Here is a 6,000-nt window from a genome sequence, read left to right as displayed (position 1 = left end):
ATGACAAGTTCTGTCACAAGCCGCCCCTTTTGAGAGGATAGCTGTAGACTTAATAGGTCCGTTTACAGAGACGGGACGAGGTAATTATGGTAGTGTTAGATGGTAGTGGTTATGGTAGTGTTAATCTGACACTACATTGTGGTAGTGTCAGATTACTTTACGAGGTGGTCAGAGGCATATGCCATACCCAATCAGGAAGCAGTAACAGTGGCCAAGAAACTGGTAGAGGAATTTGTGTTGAAGCTAGGCGTTCCTCGCTCTATCCATTGCGACCAGGGGTGAATGAACAAAACACGAACCACTCTGTACAACCCACAATCAGATGGTTTAGTGGAAAGAAGGAGCAGAACTCTGATCAACATGCTGTCCCTTTTTGTTGATGACATTCAAGAAATTGGGATGATATACTCCCATATGTGATGATGTCATACAGGAGTAGTGTTCACTCATCCACAGGGTTTCACATCGTACAGGGTGCTGTCCGGTACTGAAATGACTTTACCGGTTGATGTGGTTATGGGAACACAACAAAATGAAGGGAAACAGTGTGTTTCTCAATATGTGCAAAAGGTGCAAGGTAAGCACTGTAAGGGTTGCTGTAAAGAGAAATCACCAAAAAGCCACAGGTAAACAAAAGCAATACTGTGATCTAAAGGTGACACCCCAGAGGTATGAGGAGAATGAATATGTGTGACTTAGAGACTACCACAGGGAAAGGGTTTTGTCACTCAAACTGAGAAAGAAATTCAAGGGTCCTTTCAGAATGGCAAAGAAACTGTCAGAGGTGCTGTATGAAGTAGCACAGCGTAATGGACCTTACATTGCCGTGGTACACTACAACAGGCTCAAACGTTACTTTGGGGTTGTTTCAGAGCATGAGGTCACTGGCACGGGACAAGAGACTAAGTTGAGCACTGACTCATGTGTGCCTAGTCAGACATACTACCTATCAAGGAAACACGGTGCTCTGAGGAAAAAGTAACCAACTAAGTTACCCTTCAGCAGAACGGTGGGGGACATTGTGAGACTGAGGACTCCAAGGGATGTTAATTGGGGCTAGGGGGCAGTATTTTCACGGCTGGATAAAAAAACGTACCCGATTTCATCTGGTTACTAATCCTACCCAGTAACTAGAATATGCATATACTTATTATATATGGATAGAAAACACCCTAAAGTTTCTAAAACTGTTTGAATGGTGTCTGTGAGTATAACAGAACTCATTTGGCAGGCAAAACCCTGAGACATTTTCTGACAGGAAGTGGATACCTGATGTGTTGAATTACCTTTAAGCCTATGCCATTGAAACACACAGGGGTTGATTCATGTTTTGGCACTTCCTATTGCTTCCACTAGATGTCACCAGCCTTTACAAAGTGTTTTGAGTCTTCTGGAGGGAGATCTGACCGAACAAGAGCCATGGAACGGTGATGGCCGATTAGACTCTGGCGCGCGAGTTCATGTTGGGTACCCTCGTTCCAATACGTTATAAAAGAGAATGCATTCGTCCACCTTGAATATTATTCATGTTCTGGTTAAAAAAGGCACTAATGATTTATGCTATACAACGTTTGACATGTTTGAACGAACGTAAATATATTTTTTCCCCTCGTTCATGACGAGAAGTCAGGCCGGACTTAGATCATGTGCTAAAAACACGGCGCTTTTTGGATATAAATGATGAGCTTTTTTGAACAAAACTAAATTCGTTATGGACCTGGGATTCCTGGAAGTGACATCTGATGAAGAGAATCAAAGGTAATGGATTATTTACATAGTATCTTCGATTTTAGATCTCTCCAACATGGCCGTTTGTCTGTATAGCAAAGCATATTTTTCTGGGCGCAGTGCTCAGATTATTGCAAAGTGTGATTTTTCCAGTAAGGTTATTTTTAAATCTGGCAAGTTGATTGCGTTCAAGAGATGTAAATCTATAATTCTTTAAATGACAATATAATATTTTACCAATGTTTTCTAATTTTAATGATTTAATTTGTGGTGCTGACTTGACTGCCGGTTATTGGAGGGAAACGATTTCCTCAACATCAATGCCATAGTAAAACGCTGTTTTTGGATATAAATATGAACTTGATAGAACTAAAAATGCATGCATTGTCTAACATAATGTCCTAGGAGTGTCATCTGATGGAGATTGTAAAAGGTTAGTGCATCATTTTAGCTGGTTTTATGGTTTGGTGACGCCCGTCTTTGAATTGACAAAACATTACACACAGCTATTGTCAATGTACTCTCCTAACATAATCTAAGTTTATGCTTTCGCCGTAAAACCTTTTTGAAATCGGACAACGTGGTTAGATTAAGGAGATGTTTATCTTTCAAAGGGTGTAAGATAGTTGTATGTTTGAAAAATTTGAATTTTGACATTTATTTGGTTTCAAATTTGCCGCTCTTGAAATGCACCTGCTGTTGATAGGGTGCACCACGGGTGGCACGCTAGCGTCCCACATAGCCCCAAGAAGTTTTAATGTCTCAGTGGAACGGGAACTGGACACTGTCAGGACTGAAAGCTCAGTCGAAGACGCAGAAACTCATACCACACAAACTGACTTGAACCCTGAGTTGCCCTGTACACCTGCAAGAGAAAGTGTCTCCTTTGAGACTGGTCAAGCACCTGAGTCAATTGCAGCAGAAGATCACATGGGTCAGGGGGGTAGACCCCAAATAACTATTAGGAGACCTGTTTGGCAAGAGGGTTTTGTGTTGAACACGGTCGATGCATTCTGAATGTGTTTAGTTACTGTACACATCTCATAGGGTATTTTGTGTGTGTTTATCCAGGTTATTCAACACAGGGTGTGTTCAGTTTAAGAAGGGGATAATGTAATGTTTTACACATTCGAAAGTGTCACACGATGTTATGCAAATGTTATGCAAATGAGTTGCTGTAAGTGAGGATGCGGGAGGCATGCTGAGGGAGAGTTATTTGGAAGGTGTTGTGTGCGGCTGCTCAGTGCTAGGGTGCACTGTCTGTTCATCTAAATAAACTATCAACTTGATTATTCCATGGGAAATCAGTGCCCTAGACTGTTTACGCTAGTCAACAAACAACGTGCAAGTTTTGGTGGCCTTACAGGTTTGTCACAATAACCTTAAGGGGGGGTTCGATGCCAGCTGCACAGCAAAGGGCTACCTGTCATCAGTATATCGCTCCGAGGAGCATTCCTGGGAGACGAGGCCATACTCCAAACTATTTAATAAAATTATATTTTAGCTTTCTGTCTCTATTGGATATTCAGTTAGAGCGCTTGTCAAGAAGGGTGGTTGGTGTGATGACATCGTTGTGCAATCAGTTTCAGGGTTGATGGGAAAAGAAGGTCACCAGTGGTTTATCCAACATTTGGAAATCCCTGTAGGTCTCTTCCACCTTCAGCACAGACGCCCAGCAACAGTCCAACCATTCCTTTGTACAACATAGAAACAGGAGGCACAACTGGCACACTGAGCTGAGAGAAGTATGCCGTCTGGAAGAGCAATACAACTGCATGATTGTAAGGAGCAGTGCCTGTTACACATGTGTAATGGCGATGGGGGGTGGTCGACAGGGTCAGAATCTCAAAGAACAATCTAAACAGATCCCAGAGACAGAAAAGTATGTGATTAGAGATATTGTTAAAAACATTGATGACAGTGTGAAATATGGCCTACTAAACCAACTGCCAAATACAGTATATTTAGGCCTACTGTATGTGTTGGTATTTAGGCCTACTGTATGTGTCGGTGTTAAAACATTAAGGGCACAGCATACAAAACATTTTAGGCAGTGGATATCCTGTACAGCCAGCAGTTTTTGTAACCCTAACACTTACCCACCCTGGCCCATTTTGACCCCTAATCTTTGGATCTGCCGGCCGATTGTGCACGTTCAACATTTAAACTTGACACTTAAACATCTGAACATAGACTGGTTGCAAAATTTGAACAATCCTATGCTAGCTTTTTCCCTACTCTCAGACTGTGTCGCTTCTTGTTCTTACTTAGTAACCTTGTTCTAGAGAGTTACACGGTTGTCAAAACGTCACGCCAGAGTAAGCCTACGCGAAACACAGCCCTTATTTTTAAGTGTTTCTAAGAATCCGCTATTGGAAACATTGATGGTGGAAAAAACGAAAGACACTAACTCATGAAAAATGGTGGTAAAGAATGTAGTGTCATTTTGGAGTCACTTTTACTGTACATAAGAATAGAATATATTTCTAAACACTTCTACATTAATGTGGATGCTACCATGTGTCATGACGTTGGCCTGTGGGTAAGGTTTATGACCCCCCCCATAAATACCTTTCTCCCTTTTCCTCTCTCTCTGACCCTACTGAATGACTTTTGAATAGCCTGTGTTAAATATAGAGAGTCTGGGAACATCAAACAAGTGGGGGGAAAGGAACCATATTTCGGTAATAGAACCAGTTGGAAATATACCAGGTACTTAATGAGTATGGATGTCAGTTCGGTTGTCATCTGAGACATTATGACTGATGACAGGACGACATAAACTGTACCTGGGAAAGTCTACACATTGTAGTTATCAGATTCACATGAAATTGTTGTGCAATTTAAATGTTTGATGTTGAAACTGTTTGTTAGGAGATTAAATGTAATTTTAGCTTCCAAATGAGAGAATTGGGTTTTCATAAGGAAAGAGCCCTGACCAATCAGTGGTCCAACCCTGTGAAGAGACAGGGGTTATAAACGATGAAACACACCCTTCTCCCCTCGCCACTATATAAGTCAGTGACAAAATGTAACCAGCCTGTTCCAGGTGTAACAGCGTAGGTTCCGTCCCTCTCTTCGCCCCAACCCGGGCTCGAACCAGGGACCCTTGCACACATCAACAACTGACACCCCACGAAGCATCGTCACCCATCGCGCCACAAAGGCCGCGGCCCTTGCAACGCAAGGGGAAACCCTACTTCAAGTCTCAGAGCGAGTGACGTCACTGATTGAAATGCTATTAGCGCGCACCACCGCTAACTAACTAGCCATTTCACATCGGTTAAACGGGTACGTGAGGTCTGCAGCCTCTGCGTTAAAAGGACTCACATGTCAAGTACAGAACTAAGCCAACTTCAGCGTGAGCTTTGGTTGCAAATGGTATGAACTTTGAACTCTTATTCACTACAGAAGTGATACTTCCTAGCCGTTGAGTTAGCAGCAGCCGCTGTAGACGTGGGCTAGGAAAGGACGGACGACGTATCCAGTCTAACACACAACGAAGATACTACAACGTATCCATTTTACCACCAGTGACATTCTTCTGAGGACAGGAAGATCTCTGTTGGCCAACACGGCCAGCATCTACGACCAACCTACCGAAGCGCAGCTCAGAGTAAATATTTATTGCATTTTCCTTTTCCAAATGGGCGGTAATTTAGAATGCATCCGATACTGTATTTACAATGGCATAGCTGTTTTCTTGTTCCTCAGTCTTCCCGCTCTTTCATTCAAGCACAACCCCCTTTCTTTGTGTAACAAGCCGCCATGCCGGTTTAGCCCACTAGGGCACATTCTCCTATCATTTCCTTGTAACCATATCTGTTTGTTATGCATTTCTGTGAATTATTTAGTTAGTAAATAAATGATTTTAAGACATTTGATGTATGGATGACTCATAGTGAAGACTGGGTTCGTGCAGATAACCAACAATTTACGACGTTTGGAATGAGATTGACGTGAGGTTAACTAACACATCATTAAAGGAGACTAATCGATCAGATATTACAATATCTGAAAGTTATATTAGGAAAATTATAACTTTGTAATCTGTATATTTTCCTTGGTGCCCCGACCTTCTAGTTAATTACAGTTACACGATTAATCAGTTTAATTGCGTAATAATAATTACAGAGTTATTTGATAAACATGTCTTCTGTTTTAATGATGCCAAAGACACGACATATTATTACGAATAATACGAATGAATCATGAATAATGATGAGTGAGAAAGTTACATAAATATCACCCCCCCCCCCAACAACAAAAAAA

Source organism: Salmo salar, chromosome 25 (genome assembly GCF_965601325.2).
Source record: "Salmo salar chromosome 25, fSalSal1, whole genome shotgun sequence".
Taxonomy (NCBI): domain Eukaryota; kingdom Metazoa; phylum Chordata; class Actinopteri; order Salmoniformes; family Salmonidae; genus Salmo; species Salmo salar.
The sequence above is the reverse complement of the archived record's forward strand: the minus strand, read 5'-3'. Positions refer to the sequence as shown.